At 29.9% G+C, this 18,473-nt stretch overlaps 1 protein-coding gene across 1 annotated transcript in view; it reads right to left on the bottom strand.

The window, feature by feature from the left end:
- Positions 1–2,083: 2,083 nt before the first annotated feature.
- The window catches only part of LOC130903051 (matrix metalloproteinase-16-like), an 80,948-nt gene continuing 64,558 nt past the window's right edge, over positions 2,084–18,473 (bottom strand). Inside the window, exon 2 of the mRNA XM_057815317.1 lies at positions 2,084–2,098. The gene's annotated coding sequence lies outside the window, so the exon portion shown is untranslated. The remainder of the gene's footprint in view (positions 2,099–18,473) is intronic.

Below are 18,473 nucleotides of genomic sequence, written 5' to 3'. Positions count from 1 at the left end.
CATTCAAGTTTTTAATTTTTAAAAGTGAATTGTAATTTAAATGACCATACCTGAAATGCCAAAGTTGCTTATCTTTATTGTTGGCTGCCAAGTTTGCAAATTCATTATTGTTATGCATAAAAATTATTTTATATAAATTGTTACATCTTGCGCCTTTAACAAACACAGTTTTTCCTTTCTTTATAATGATTTTACCATCGACACAAACAATTTCAAAACCGGCTTTTTCTATTGAAGAGATTGATAATAAATTCACTCTTAAATTTGGCACACATAGGACATTTTTTATTGTTATCGGCACATTTTTATTTTCTACTTTACTTACTGCTTCAATGTCTCCGATACAAGTAGCTTCAATGAACTTACCTTCTTCTGCCAGCTGTATTATTTTAGGTTCTGTGAATCTATGCATATTCACCAACAGATCTTCTCTATTAACATAATGGTGTGATGCTCCTGAATCTGCATACCATTCTGTCTTGCTTGTCTGAAAATCTGAGATTGCACAAAAAGCTATAGAATCATCTTCAAGTTCATTGTCTGTTTTGGAATAACTAGCTCTATTGATGTCTTGACTCTGTTTATTATTCTTATTTCTAAAACACGCTTCGCCTTATGTCCCATTTTACCACACACATGACATTTTATACCACAAATACTGGCAAAGTGCCCCATTTTACCACATTTAAAACATTTCAGTACCTTTTGCGCTGCATTAAATGAAGAGGGCACCTAGCCAACATTTTTAAGACTTTTATCAAACTTTTTATTTACTGAAAACTCTAGAAGCCTTTGTTTGACAAATTCTAGTTTGAGATCATCATCCGACATGGTTCGTAATGCTGTAACTACATTTTCAAATTCTTGTGGCATTGACAATAATAAGAAACATGACATATCAGATTCTTCAAAAGAGCTTCCTAAATTTTTGAGTTCTCTAAAAACTCTGTCACATTTTGAGAAATGATCTTGCATATTCTTTCCATACTCATATTTCAGGTCAATTAGTTCTTTTAGTAAATAAAATTTGGAACATGTACCTTTTTTACTAAAAATTGACTCTAATTTTTGTATCATATCATATGCTATCTCTGTTTCTTTCACATATTCTAGGTGAGTATCTGCTACACTTTGTATAATCACCATATAGGCTTTGTTATTTTTCTTTTGCCAATCATCATTCTTATTGCTTTGTGGTACTTCTTTTAGGATATCACTTAAATCCATTGCTTTTAATACGGAGTTTAACCGAAATTTCCAATTATCAAAGTTATCTCCATTAAATGGAATGATTCCATGTTTGTTTTTCATACTCGCCATTTTTTCCTTTTTATTATAGTAACCTTCTTTTAATTTTCCACTTTTAACACACTCCCTCTGAGCCCATAACCAATGGTAGGTTTAAATGTGCGTTGTATAGAGTGTGTTAAATAAAATTATTTATTGGAACAAAATGACTACAATAATTCTTTATAATAATAACTAAAAACTTAATTCACTCTGTCGACCATGCTTTCGACACCACCTTCAGTCTGTCAACTATATGAAACACATTTTTCAGGTTTGACCATAGAACTATATTGTTTATCAATATTAACAATCATTTTTATGATCCTTTCCATCAATTTGATGCCCAATTCCATTTGGCACAAAAACCTAACCTAACCACCAAAGGGGAGCCCAAGAAGATAGTAACAACAATTTCAAGCTGCTTATACAATAAAGGAGTGAACAGTATAAAATAGAACAACATTGAAGTTGTATTAAAAGTAAAGCTAAATCTTAAAATATACGCAGAAGTTCTTTGAAATAAACAAATTTAGTTCTGTCTAGAGGTTGAGTAAATACATCAAGATTATTATCTTTGGAATTTACATAATCAATATATATAACACGGTAAATTCAGGGTGTTTCTATATTCGACGGACAATGCTTTACCGCAGAGAGATCTCAATAAATGACTCATTTTTATATAGAAATACGAACCCTTTCGGGACCAAGTTGTTGAGACTAGAGCAAATTTTGTTTTGAATTGCTTGAATATTTCTAGTTGAAAAACTAATAACCTTTTATGGAACTAAAACGATCTTTTTTTTTTCTTTTTTATAATTTCAAAACTTTCCCATTTTCTGAACAATTCACGTGTTCATTGGCAAACAGAAACATCATCTAAATAGTTTAAGTTTGAAAATAACAAGGTATAAGACATCAATCACTACACAATATAAGTCAAATCCACTTTATTTACAATCCAAATTACAAATATAATGATGAGAATATTCACTATCTTGGGAAATTTTAATTCCGGGATCTGATCAAAGTTTATTTCGAACTCTAGTTTCCATATATCATCCAATTGTTTTATTCTATTTTCACAAAATCTGGTTGTAATTGTGAAGAATCAGCGTTCATGTCCAATTTGATGGAGTATCAATTGAACTACTCATATCATTTTAAAATTTCAGTAACTGTGTGTTCTCAAAAGTATATTCTTCCTCTTCTAAGCTTATCCAAAACTTTTTTGATTCTGCTTGATTGCGATTGGCTTTTTCTATCAGATCACCAGATGCAACATTTTTCTACAGACAAATTTAGAAATTACTATATTTAAAATTGGTATTTTCTTCCTCAAATCTACTTAATGATAAATCTTAAAAAATTTTCAAAAGCGTTTGTAAATGAAAACCTGACAAATTTTCTTCAAATTCAATGGCATCAACAATTCTATAACTATATTTCAAAATCCATGTTGGTCGCTTTGGATGTTTTCACCAGACCGATCTGAAAAGTTTTAAAATTTCTATACAAAATCTGTTACACTGGAATTTTCTAGAAAACCAAAATAACTTCACATTTTTCAATAATTATTTTTGTCCTTACATAAAAATTAGGAGTTAGTTACATATTCATTTAAAAATTTAATCAAGACAGATATAGTGTGTTAAGTAAATGGATTACAAATCATCTGTGTGAAGATCAATTATAGAAACGAACACTATTATACCAAATCAGAAACAATTTTTCTATATAGAGAAAATTCTAATTTCAAATTAACTTCTAGTAATGATGTGATTTTTCATTATAAGAAACTTTTTAATCAAGAAAAATGGCAAGTAACAAAAGCAGTTCTATACGAATCCCATTATATTATTATCGAAAAAATTTGAGAGCATTCATTTGCTATTTTTCAAACAGCATAAACTAGAAAATAATTATAATAATGATAATTTCAAATTGTTCACAGTATCCAGTACAAGATGATAATTATTGAACTTACCACTGAATTTGAAAGTTGTTCTAATTCAGTCAGAGTAATGATAGTCTTTCCGTTAAGAAATGATAATTTGCAGTTATTACAAATACCAAAAACAGTTGATATCATATGTTTTGTACAAATCACATAGAAACTAGAGGCGAACATCGAAACCGGCGCCAGACATATAATAGTGAGTGTGGTGGTAGCAGTAGTAGTAAATGCAGCACACAAATTGCTACTTCAGTGTGTTTTATGTTTCGAAGTATTTTCTGATTCGAAGATTTGTTGGTACATGTCTATAGTAAATTTGTATTCAAATAAAACTAGTATTTGTTATTATTTCATTCAAACGTTCTATGCTAGTTAAAACAAAAGCATAAACGAATACAGTTACATAGCAAAGTTGACTACCTTATATTTTTTCATAAACATTCTCGCCAAAATTATTTTCTTCATCTTTGTTTAGATCAATTGAGGGGAATATTGTCAATTAACCAAATTTAGTGAGAACTAGAGCCAGATTCTTATTGATTTTTAATAATATTACGATGTATAAATAAATATTTTTGAAATGTAACATGCATCCAGATAATAAACAAATAAATTGTAAAATTTGACAACATTGAGGTTTACTGTAAGTTGGCTTCAATTATATTCAAACATGTCAGCTGGGTTCATCTTTTTTATTCGTTCAAGATCAAAGTAAAGCAAAGTTTCAAACAAAAGAACTTCGTAATTCATTATAATGTAGGAACGGAATTGGTATCTAGTTGGAAAACTTACTTATGTTTAAGTTTTATACGTGAAGATTAGGTGAATACAGTTTAAGTAATGAAGTAAATTTTGACTGAAAATGTATATATTTTTTAAATTTTGATTCTTATAGTAGGTATGTACAATTATTTCTCACATTTTCTACACCTTTAACTAAGTAATTTGATATTGCATGTCGTATTCTTTCATCTGATTTTGCCATCATAATCATCATTTTATTGATGTCAGAGTTTTGAACTTAATATACCTATATGTACTTGTGTAATTGAAAATGCTCACGTACACACCACAATGTTTATGTTGATGAATATGATTTAAACAAGCTAAATGCTTTTAAGATGTTGGCAAGTATTTGAATATCTTTTTTAATAACAAGTATAAGCACTACACCAATATTGCAAGTAGTTTACTAATAATTTATTTTCAGGTAAAGGAGCGTGATTTCTTATTTACCAAAATGGCCTCTAATAAAAAAAAATTGAACATACTCTAACATATTTATCAATTGATCTGAACTGGGCCTGGAAGTTTGTATTGTATTGTCTGTTAATGTCCAGTTACAAAAAAAGAATTAGATTATTGAAGTAGCAACTAGAGAACCGCATCCACCCGGTTTTGAAGATTTTTGCAGTGATTTTATCATTTAGGTAAAATTTTTGGAAATTTGATAAAACAATCCCCGACAACACTTTTTTTTTAAATATTTACCTATATATAATGATTGATTTAATAGAAGCGTTTGGATGGATTCACATGGGGACCTTTAGTAACTTTGGAGTACCTACCTTATGGAATTGCAACTTTGGTATTTCTGCACAATGAATATGTGATAGAAAAGATCCTCGTTGTTCTGACCCATATTACTTGTTTTATTCATATTTCTGAGGTAAGAAAATAATATATTGAGTAATTTTTGTTTGGTTAAATTCTTTAAAGAAACTCTACCCCAATTGTAACTTGTAGTTTACAATGAATTGATGAAAAATGAGTTGATATTTCTCTAAATATTAATACTTTCCAATAAATTTACTCTTAATCAAAATAATTAGTAGTTGCTCAACAATATTTGATTTTAAATCATATAGTTCCTTAAGTATTTTAGGTGACATCCTTTGAAAATCTCATACTAGTCTGAAAAAAATAACTTTAGCAATGTCATGTTTCCATAATTATCTCCAATTATTGTTTTACCAGAAGAAGCACCAACTAATGATGGAAATCGTCATATAATAACTGTAGTAAGTACATCATGATCACATATATGTAGACCATCACCTATTAAATGTAGGACACTATTTCCTATTAGATACAAAACACTATCACCTAAAAGGTATAGAAAATAATCTCTAATTAGACTTGGACTTGATAGCCTGAAAATCATAGTAGATCTTCACCTATTAGGCGAATATCATCATTTAATTGATATAGAACTACAACAAGGCCACACAGGCAATATTCAAGGAATGTATTTGTGTAAATTCGAAGTACTACAGCTAGATTTAATATTTTGGCAAATCACACAGCTACAGCAACATATAGCTCTCTATGGAGCAAATGGCATCTAGCAGTTTTTCAGTAGATGTGAAGAAATGGTGAGGTCGCTATGCTTGTGTGCTGTTTTGTGGGTTTCATCCAATTATTTTGATTTGAGTTATGTTCCAAAAGTGTTAATTACTTATCCTGTTTTGCCAACGAATTTTACATATATAACACACGTTTTACATTGGTATGAAGCAGTTTAATTTTTGTTGTTCTTGAGATACTTTTTTACGACTATATATAATGAAGTGACTTTAAAACGTTTTATACCAAGAATATTCTTCTTTTGATATAATTTTCAGTACCTCTTTTTTATTTACCATGCTGCTTAAATAGCAAAAATGCTTCATTTCTATTTGTTGTTAATGGACATATGTAAGATGGCGGCTGGCGACAGCACATATCCCCGTCTCACTTAATTTTCAATTCTGATTTGCTGGAATGTTGAAGTGTAAGCTGGCATTTGCCTATGTTATTGTTATAAAAAATATATATTCTGGTGTACTTATCTAATACTCCCTACACTTTTAGAATTTTTCTCTTTGCTTCTATTTATCGAATCAAATGTTCGAATACATTGTAATGCAACTTAATGGTTTATTGTACTCCATGACAAAGGTATTTTAGAGTTGTTGAATATTCAAGAAACATTTTTGTTTGAATTGGGTGAGGTAATGCCGTTTCTACTGACACGTACCCACACACTTTTGTTTTATTTTTTTAGCTCCTCAACAACCAGTTGATTGTATATTGTTATCAAATCATTCTAATTGAAGCAAAAATGTTGAGAGAACGAAAAGGGAACAGTATTCTTTTCAAAAAAAGTCCTAAACAACAAAATGTAGGCTTACAGCTGTCGTATGGAAGGTATCTATTTGATATTAATTATATATATAAAGAATTTTGAGGGGACCGTATTTCTATATGTTTTCGCACATTTGTTCTTAGCTTTTCAACTCTGTATCACCCTTTAGTGTTATGAGATATATAGAATAATTATAGATAAGTATAATTTTGAATATACCTCTTTCTGTTACTCCTTTTAATTTTGTTAGTACTTGTCTTCTTTTTCCTCGATGTATTTTTGTCAAATGAGCATTCCAGATCAGATAATACTTCGAATGGCTAATAAAGATGATGATAGAAAACAAAAGGGGAAAAGTGATTATTTCATAAAATACGTGAGAACAATTTGTGTGCTGCATTTACTACTACTACTATCACACTCACTATTGGGGAGTGAACAGTATAAAATAGAACAACATTGAAATTGTTTAAAACATACATATAAAACAAACGAAGTAAAGCTAAATCCTAAAATATATACAGAACTTCTTTGAAATAAACAAATTTAGTTCTACCTAGAGGTTGAGAAAATACATTAAGATTATTATCTTTGGAATTTACATAATCTATATATAACTTAGTAAATACAGGGTGTTTCTTTATTCGACCGACAATGCTTTACCACAGAGAGATTTCAATAAATGATTCATTTTGATATAGAAATACGAACCCTTACAGGGCCTAGTTGTTGAGACTGGAGCAAATTTTGTTTTGAATTGCTTGAATATTTCTAGTTGAAAAACTAATAACCTTTTATGGTGCTAAAACGATCTTTTTTTTTCTTTTTTCTTAATTTCAAAACTTTCCCATTTTCTGAACAATTCTCGTGTTCATTGGCAAACAGAAACATCATCTAAATAGTTTTAGTTTTAAAATAACAAGGTATAAGACATCAATCAATGCAAAATAAAAGTCAAATTCACTTTATTTACAATCCAAATTACAAATATAATGATATGAATATTCACTATCTATGAAAATTTAATTACCCGGATCTGATCGACTGTTATTGAACAAAGTCATAGAACATTCTAATCCCGGAGCTTTTGGCGTACATTATCTGATCAAAGTTTATTTCGAACTCTAGTTTCCATAGATCATCCAATTGTTTTATTCTAATTTCACAAAATCTGGTTGTAATTGTGAAGAATCAGCGTTCATGTCTAATTTGATGGAGTATCAATTGAACTACTCATATCATTTTAAAATTTCAGTTACTGTGTGTCCTCAAATGTATATTTTTCATCTTCTAAGCCTATCCAAAACTTTATATCTCCATTTTTTGATTCTGCTTGATTGCGATTGATTTTTTCTATCAGATCACCAGATGCAACATTTTCCTACAGACAAATTTAGAAATTACTATATTTATAATTGGTATTTTCATCCTCAAATCTACTTGATGAAGGACTGGCGTTTCCACTACATTCACTTCAGTATTGTTATTTGATTCTGAATTTGGACTTAAATCAACAAATTTTCTCACTTTTTTCACACTTCCTGGCTCTTGCATCTTCATTAATATCAAGTTATTTATTGAGTTATGCATTTCTATGATGTATAAATCTTAAAAAATTTTCAAAAGCTTTTGTAAATCAAAACCTGACAAATTTTCTTCAAATTCAATGGCATCAACAATTCCATAACTATATTTAAAAATTCATGTTGGTCGCTTTGGATGTTTTCACCAGACCGACCTGAAAAGTTTTGAAATTTCTATACAAAATCTGTTACACTGGAATTTTCTAGAAAACCAAAATAACTTCACATTTTTCAATAATTATTTTTGTCCTTACATCAAAATTAGGAGTTAGTTACATATTCATTGAAAAGTTTAATCAAGACAGATAAAGTGTGTTAAGTAAATGGATTACAAAAACATCTGTGTGAAGATCAATTATAGAAACGAACACTATTATACCAACCCAGAAACAATCTTTCTATATAGAGAAAATTCTAATTTCAAATTAACTTCAGTTAATAATGTGATTTTTCATTATAAGAAACTTTTTAATCAAGAAAAATGGCAAGTAACAAAAGCAGTTCTATACGAATCCCTTTATATTATTATCGAAAAAATTTGAGAGCATTCATTTGCTATTTTTCAAAGAGCATAAACTAGAAAATAATTATAATAATAATAATTTCAAATTGTTCACAGTATCAAGTACAAGATGAGTAATTATTGAACTTACCACTGAATTTGAAAGTTGTTTTAAGTCAGTCTGAGTAATTATAGATAGTCTTTCCTTTAAGAAATAATCCTTTGATAATTTGCAGTTATTGCAAATACCAAAAACAGTTGATATCTTATAAATCACCTCTTCCTGTAGTTTTTTGTATCTTTCGACCAAATGGATCAAATTACATATTTTGTTCAGTACTTTTAGTGAGTTACTAATTCAATCAAATAACCATCTGATATCAAATTATACGCAGTAATATTTTGTTTGTTTGTTTGTTTTGTACAAATCACATAGAAACTAGAGGTGAACATCGACACCGGCGTCAGACATATAATAGTGAGTGCGGTGGTAGCAGTAGTAGTAAATGCAGCACACAAGCTACTTCAGTGTGTTTTATGTTTCGAAGTATTTGCTGATTCGAAGATTTGTTGGTACATGTCTATAGTAAATTTGTATTCAAATAAAACTAGTATTTGTTATTATTTCATTCAAACGTTCTATGCTAGTTAAAACAAAAGCATAAACGAATACAGTTACATAGCAATGTTGACTACCTTATATTTTTTCATAAACATTCTCGCCAAAATTATTTTCTTCATCTTTGTTTAGATCAATTGAGGGAAATATTGTCAATTAACCAAATTTAGTGAGAACTAGAGCCAGATTCTTATTAATTTTTAATAATATTACGATGTATAAATAAATATTTTTGAAACGTAACATGCATCCAGATAATAAACAAAAAATTGTAAAATTTGACAACATTGAGGTTTACTGTAAGTTGGCTTCAATTATATTCAAACATGTCAGCTGGGTTCATCTTTTTTATTCGTTCAAGATCAAAGTAAAGCAAAGTTTCAAACAAAAGAACTTCGTAATTCATTATAATGTAGGAACGGAATTGGTATCTAGTTGGAAAACTTACTTATGTTTAAGTATAAGCACTACACCAATATTGGAAGTAGTTTACTAATAATTTATTTTTAGGTAAAGGAGCGTGATTTCTTATTTACCAAAATGGCCTCTAATAAAAAAGAATTGTACATACTCTAACATATTCACCAATTGATCTGAACTGGGCCTGGAAGTTTATATTGTAATGTCTGTTACTGTCCAGTTACAGAAAAAAGTAATTGGATTATCGAAGTAGCAACTAGAGAACCGCATCTACCCGGTTTTGAAGACTTTTGCAGTGATTTTATCATTTAGGTAAAAATTTTGGAAATTTGATAAAACAATCCCCAACAACACTTTTTTTTTGAATATTTACCTATATATAATGATTGATTTAATAGAAGCATTTGGATGGATTCACATGGAGACCTTTAGTAGCTTTAGAGTACCTACCTTATGGAATTGCAACTTTGGTATTTCTGCACAATGAATATGTGATAGAAAAGATCCTCGTATTGTTCTGACCCATCTTACTTGTTTTATTCATATTTCTGAGGTAAGAAAATAATATATTGAGTAATTTTTGTTTGGTTAAATTCTTTAAAGAAACTACCCCAATTGTAAAGAATAAGTAACTTATAGTTTACTATGAATTGATGAAAAATGAGTTGATATTTCTCTAAATATTAATGTTTTCCAATAAATCTACTCTTAATCAAAATAATTAGTAGTTGCTCAACAATATTTGATATTAAATCATATAATTTGTTAAGTATTTTAGGTGACTTCCTTTGAAAATCTCATACTAGTCTGAAAAAAATAACTTTAGCAATGTCATGTTTTCATCATTATTTCAAATTATTGTCTTACCAGTTTTTACATAAGAACTTTCAAGTCACTTACCATTTCATCACTTTAATCACTTTGTACAAATTCAACACTATATCTGCTAATGAAACTGAATGATTAATGAAGAATTTTCTTGAAAAGTCCTGCATGCATATGACATGGTTGAGTGTAAATTTAGCTTAGCGAATACATTGTAATGCAACTTAATGTTTTATTGTACTCCATGTCAAAGGTATTTTAAAGTTGTTGAATATTCAAGAAACATGTTTGTTTGAATTGGGTGAGGTAATGCCGTTTCTACTGACACATACCCACACACTTATGTTTTATTTTTTTAGCTCCTCAACAACCAGTTGAAAGTATATTGTTATCAAATCATTCTAATTGAAGCAAAAACGTTGGGAGAACGAAAAGTATTCTTTTCAAAAAAAGTCCCAAACATCAAAATGTAGGTGTCGTACACCTACAGCTTACAGCTGTCGTATGGAAGGTATCTATTTGATATTAATTATATGTATAAAGAATTTTGAGGGGACCGTATTTCTAAATGTTTTCGCACATTTGTTCTTAGCTTTTCAACTCTGTGTCACCCTCCACTGTTATGAGATATATAGAATAATTGTAGATAAGTATAATTTTGAATATGCCTCTTTCTGTTACTCCTTTTAATTTTGTTAGTACATGTCTTCTTTTTCCCACGATGTATTTTTTATAGATTCTCTTCTAATGCAGAAGATCAAAATTCATTTTTTATATTACTAAAGTGGAGTTTATCACGTCATTGCATCATAATCCTTTTTTTTTTTTAAAAACTCATCGGATTGATTCCTTAATAATATATATAGATGTCATAAAAACTCTCGATCTCATTTTTTACATTGCTGACTTGCTATACTATTATGACAAAAATTTTTTGTAAATTACTGACATCCAATCCAATTTTACTTTGAAAATTTTTGAATTGTTAAACAAGATATTTTCTAAAACGACTCATTTCATTAATAATTCACTTTATTTTCTTCCATTTTCCTGATTTTCATGTATCTTCTTATTTTAACTAATGCAAGAAGTTATAACTTCATAACTTTTAAAGTATCTTAAATATCCATATTATTATAACAATTTATGCGTTTAAAAAAAAAGTGAAGGTGATAGGAAGCTTTTGTTTTTTTATAAACATCGCTAGAGTGTAGATTTTTTAACGATATATAATTTATTTCGATATCTTTTTGCTAACCAGAGTTGTAATTGGATCATTTTGACGAAATTCCAAGTTGCATGATTTGCGAAATTTATCAGTGCACAGGTGAAAACAATGTAACGGCATTTTGTGATGGTTACTGAGCAGCTAGATTTTTTTTCATTCTCACTCAACCATAATAGCTATGAGAGTTAAGTGGCAACCAAAATTTTAAGTACAATAGATATTCTTCATTATTTATCGAGAACAGATATTAATACATATTTCCATAATGCCGGTGCTACAGATGCATTTCTACTAATTTTCAATGATTTATTTAACATTCTTAAATCTCGTAATAGATTGGCAAAATAAACATTTTAAAAACCACTTAGCTCAAAAACAAAATATTCAATTGCATCAATTTATTATTGTGAATAATTCACATTATTATGTGAAGAGCCATGATGAGGAAAATTATGTTCAAAAGAAGTAAAAATGCTTATCGTTTGAAACGTAAATGAGCATGATTTCTTTCTGGACTTGAATGGTACAATCATACATAATTTCGAATTGTATAAGTATGAAAAGAATCGGAAAATGGAGCCTTAGATATCTTCAATAATGATCTCAAATCTGAATATATATAATTATGAAATAAACGGTTGATTGGATTGCATAGTGACAAATTGAGAAGTGTCAAATAAGCATTAAGAAAACAAATGACAATTTCAGATCAGATAATACTTCGAATGGCTAATAAAGATGATGATAGAAAACAAAAGGGGAAAAGTGATGATTATTTCATAAAATACGTGAGAACAATTTGTGTGCTGCATTTACTACTACTACCACGCACACTCACTATTACACTGTATGACGCCTGTTTCGATGTTCTCTAGTTTCTACGTGTTTTGTACAAAACAAAATATATTACCGCGTATAATTTGATTTCAGATGGTTAGTTAATTGAATTAGTAACTCACTAAAGGCATTGAAAAAAATAAGCAATTTGATCCATTTGGTCGAAAGATACAAAAAACTACAGGAAGAGGTGATTCAACCGTTTATTGTATTTGTAATAACTGCAAATCATCAATGGATTATTTCTTGAAGGAAATACTATCTATAATGTAGAAGTTTCATGATGTTGTTAATATTATATTTAACGTGATGGTTTTAAAATATAGATCAAAAGTAATTAATCAATGAAAAAATTTTTGAAATCCATCTATAAATGACTTAGAAATAAATTATTGAAGTTTACGTATTTTAGTACGGATCGTCTGTGGTTTCTGATTCGCCTGTGACGTCATTTGACCTATTCAATATCACCGCACCACGAATCATTCAAGTATTAGTTTCCGAGTTGCCGATATCTTTCTAAAAGATATCGGTAACTTTTCACGAATTTCTTCGATAGGTGGAAAATATATTAACTGTTTCATTCGGTCAGCTATTAAGAAAACAGTTTTATAGAATATTTTACTTTCTGAGCTTTTAGAAATATCAAAATCTATAGCCAGATGTACATAGGAATCGTCTAAACGAATTTTCTTCAATGATATCTCTTGTGGCAACCCTATATAAAAAATAACGTTTTTAGTTATTTTGTTTATGGTATCATTGCAATATTGAGGCTTGATTGTGTTTGAGAAGGAGCTAGCTGAACTTGTATTGTTCAGTGAAAATATTGATGCTTTTGATTGGGAACTGCTTTGAGAAGATATCGATATTGTCGATGGAGAGTGCTGAGGAGATTCATAAACAATTTGGGAGTATTTATTTCCGGTATTTTTCGCACTGTTCCTCCTTACAATTGTTTGCACTGCTTGATTTTTCTGTGACGTTTTCATATTTACTTGAACTCCTTTGTTTCTCTTTTTATTGGGATGATTATCTGATTCTGTAAAAATAATGCTCTCTGGTAGCGGATCCTCTATTTCATCTAACTCCATTTCATCACACACAATCATTTCAAAAGATTGAAACGAAGATGATTGACTTGAAGTCGACGCTACTTCTTTTGATAATAGATAGATAAAATTCAATTCGACGTCTTTTTCCATACGCTACTCGTTTTTTTTGAGGTTTCACCGCCTTTTGACAATCAAATTTATGAGGACATATGTTGGCTTTTAACTTCAATGTTCCCCCAACCAGTCGATGTTTAACTAAATTTTCTGTGTCATTTTCAACCTGTAAATAAATTAGATATTCACAGTACTTACATACATATGAAGTAAATAACAAATATATTTACATAAAATTTATAGTTATTTTTACTGAATAAGTTATTCCGGACCTACTTACGATTCAATAGCTATATCGATCAGAAATAGGCACCTATTATTAATAGTCACTTACATCAAAATGATCTTCACACATATTTAGTGCTTTTAGTGCCAATTAAATCAGGCTTCATTACTTTGCACCACTTTTTCCTTGTTATATTATTTAGTACACGAAAAAAAAATTTATTAGGATTTTTAATTGTTGTGCTTTGATACATAGGAACAATACAATATTTGTAGGCATTTTTTTTAACTTCTGCCATCGGGTAATAAACAAAATGCGAATCGAACGGCGAAAGCAACTACACAACAATACATTCGTACGTACTCAGCGAATACGTGCTGCGTCATTTAGGTCAAATGACGTCACACGATGGAGCTCCGCGTGTAATAAAATTATTCTTGCAAGAGCAACTTCAAAGTCCCATAACTTTTTAATTTCTTGAGATGTTTTATTAATTCTTTCACGTGTTTGTTTTGTTTTACTTAAATTTTTATAATTTATCTATTTTAAAATAATGAAAACAGCAGTACGCTGTCTAGCTGCTTTAGAGAAGAGTCGATCACGAAGAGTGCGGCATGCAAAACATCTCGGATTCCGTGGTAGCCGTTTATAATTGTTCAGAATGAGACCGGGACAATTTCCAGAGACGCTACAAAAATATTGCATTAATATTGCATTAATACTATTTACAATGAAACATTAGAGTGTTGATATTTATTGGTTGAGCAGCTAAAAATTTAAAGTCTATACTTTACCTCGTTTCTTCAATTCCTGTTCCTTCACAAACGGGTGTTCGCTTCACTTCTTCAAGAAGCTTAGAAAGATCTGCAGAAGTAGTAACTTTCAAGTTTAAGCTGAGTTGTCTTTTCTTCTTGAATGAAACCTAAGAAAATTATAAAACAATTACTATTACTTCAAATACAAATTGATGATTAAAAATAATTACGACCGTAAAGCTGGAGTTATAAAGAACATATAGTTACCATTATTGAAAAATCATCTTGTATAAAAACGCGAAGTTTTTCGGTTTCCCTAAAGGGATCAGTATAAACTAGTACTAATTGGATATCATGAAGTATATAATACCAATACTCAGGCATCACACTCAAAAAAGAGTCCAACAATTCCTTAATATTCTTAGGAGTCTGGAAAAAAATTAAGGATCTATAGAAAATTTTGGTATATACCTCAATCATGAACCTACTCATATATCAAGCTTTAACTAACATTGTTTGAATCGATTTCATTTAAAAAAACTTGTCTACTATTTAATGATGTTTTATGTGAAATAAATTGTGGATATTTATCGTCAGAACTTGCAGTTTTTCGGATTTTTATCAGCGAAGGCGAGATCTTTTCGATTGATGTTGACGCTGGTTTTTTTCTAATGTTAATACGATTGTCCAACTGTTGAAAAGGCTTTCGCACATTGATGGTTAGCTTCTACGAAATATTTATTAAAATTAATTAAAATTAAATTACTGCTTAGTTTTTACTTTAAACCTTATACCTTTGAAAATTTATCGTCATTTATTATTTTAACCGTTTGATAGTGCAGGTTTTCTTGATTTTCTGAAAGCTACATTTAAAGTTAGTACAAATTTTGTAATATCTTTGAAAGTCAATGAAATTTTCTATAAAACTTTACTTCAATATCATATTGGATCACATGGATAAATAATTATTGATTTTCCTCTAATGAATTTTGCTTTCTAACAGATTCAAACATGACTAAAGAGACTTGCTTATACATCCAGAAATACAACAAGTTTTCACCATGATTTTTTGTATTCTTTTTTTACTATTTTTTTAATATTTTTAAACGTTGTTTAATTCTTTTCACCACCTATATAATATTCTGTTTTCGTTAGTTTATAGAATCTGAAGCTAGTTTCAGATATAGTAAGTGTCTAACTTCAGATCTCAATCCCATAGTACAATCAGCGCCACGTATTATCCCTACAGAATTCAGACCATATTTTAAACGTACCGTCCATAAGAGATGTTCCTCCTTCTCTACACTCCATACTTTCTGCTATTCTCCTTATAATTCGTCCTCCTTCTCTTTTATTTATTGCTTCTCCTCTTCTTCTTCTTCGTAGTCTTCGTTTGATTGGATTGCACAGTGACAAATTGACAAGTGTAAAAGAAGCATTAAGAAAACGAATGGTAATACCAATACTGACAACTCCACATCAGATAATACTTCGAATGGCTAATCAAGATGCTAATAGAAAACAAAATGGGGAAAGTGAATCGAATAATAGAGGTAAATATTTAAATACAATAAATATATGTAAAAACTTATTGTATAAAGTACAAATCAGCTAAGAAAAGGCCAGACGCGTCATAACTGACAAAGTCCGCAATAATTTCCTTCTCTCTTAGGCCTATCCCATTTATGTGACAGTGGCGTTTTTTTACGATTGTTCGGTATTTTTCATATAGAAATGCAAGTGCTAAATAGACTGGCAACGCTGCACGACTGCCGCTTGGTCCAAATCAGAATTCGAAGGTAAGTCGTCGCGTAACCATGGATCTCTTACCATTGCGAGTCTCTCTTCGATGTTGCCAAGCCTTTACTTAGGAAGGAAAGTACGGTAAATAATTTGCGCTTATGGTCAGATGCATAACCGACCGAACATCGGACATTCGGCATTTAGTATTGTTCATTGTTCAGTAGATAGTGTGATTTATTTTGTTCGGTGTTATTTTTAGTCTCTGCCATAGTTTATTCTACAGATAGCGCCATTTTTGAACATTAGGGGCAAAATCGTTTTAAATAATGTCCGCAAAAAAAGTTGGAAAGCAAGGTCTTATTATACGCGATAAATCATAATCAATATTATTAATTTCATGGAAAAAGAGGCAGATGAAGGAGTTACTATTCCTTTAAAAAATTACAGGTATGTAGCGAGATTTAATTCGAGAAGTACGTTGAAGAAATGCAGAGTTTACACATTTTTATATAGGCACCTACTTATTGAGTGTCATATTTTAAATTAGAATATTAACATATTTTAATATTTCAGGGAAAGAGCACTAGCTGCTACTGGGGTGTCAAGGTCTACTTTTCAGAAGATATCAAAAGAAGTTCAATAAGTTGAGTGGGGAGGGCCAAGCACATCTTTTCATCGCCGAAAAAAATACGTAACACTTAAAAAAGAAAGCTGGATCGTATCTCACCAGAGGCCGCAATATATGTTATACTGATGAAACTTACATACAGAGCAGCCATGTTAAAGACAGGGGCTGGTATGATAAGACTCTAAAAGGAATCAAGAAGCCAATCTCTAAAGGCCAACGGCTGATTATAATACATGCTGGTGGAAAAAAAGGATTCGTAAAAAACTGATTACTTATATTTAAATCAGGTGAGTTTGAATACTTGTATTTTTTAAAATAGAATTAGTGATGACTAAAATATCGATATTTCGGCATATCGTATACCGAAAATTATGAATATTAATGTCAATATCTGAATTCAGATTCCAGTGTCGACCAGACTTAGCCAGAATAGAAAAAATATTTTTTTGTACAATTGCATTTAAATTGCGATAAACCATAGCACTTACCACCTACTTGTCATATACCAATAGAATTATAATTTACTTACTATATATACTTGTTTGTTTTTGCAGGTACATAAATTGGTGATTGCCATAAAGATATGAATAATCAAAATTTCATGACATGGGTTCAAAAGCAATTGTTGCCGAATCTGCCTGAAAGGTCCGTCCTCGTTATAGACAACGCAGCATACCATAATGTACCAATAAAAAACATATTACGACGGCTTCTAAAAAAGAAGAAGTGTTAAACTGGCTAACAAAAAATGGATTACCAGCAGACCCCAAACTAACAAAACCTTAACTATACCGCATTTTTTAGATAATAAATTTCGTTTCTCCATAAAGTACAAACTAGACGAACTGTTACAACAACATGGGCACCGTGTACTACGTTTACCTCCTTATCATCCAGAACTAAACCCGATCGAAAAAATCTGGGCATTAGTAAAAAATTGGGTAGCTGCGCACAATACAACATTTAAACTAACCGTTACGGAGGCACTCGCTAGGCAAAAATTTGAGGAGGTATCGGAACAAGAGTGGTATAATATTTGCCAACATGTTTAAAAATATGAGAATGACCTTATACAGAAAGAGCACATCTTAGACCACACTCTAGATCACTTAATATTTACAGTAAACACGGGTTCATCGGAAGAAAGTGAAGACAAAAACAGCGAGGATACTGATAGCTTATTAGAGGATTGACTAGGATGTTCGACTCTAGTTTCTGATAGCGAATAATGTTTTTTTTTAATTAACGACATAGTTAAAATATTACACTCAACACGTGCAAACACTGCGTTTATTATAAATATACCATGCATACCAAACCTCTATGCAATAAACAGTTGCTATTTCTATAAGATACTGTATATGTATATATATATATATATATATATATATATATATATATATATATATATATATATATATATATATAATTAACTAAGTAATATCCTACTGTAATATATTTTTAAATCTTTAAAATATATTTTTTTTGTATTTTTTAATCTAATAAATGTTTTGTTGCGAATTGCATTAATTTTTATTTAAATAAGAACCTACGCCACTGGTAT

Source organism: Diorhabda carinulata, chromosome Y, assembly GCF_026250575.1.
Source record: "Diorhabda carinulata isolate Delta chromosome Y, icDioCari1.1, whole genome shotgun sequence".
Lineage (NCBI taxonomy): Eukaryota > Metazoa > Arthropoda > Insecta > Coleoptera > Chrysomelidae > Diorhabda > Diorhabda carinulata.
Note: the sequence above shows the minus strand (reverse complement) of the source record. Positions and strands in the feature narration are given on the sequence as shown.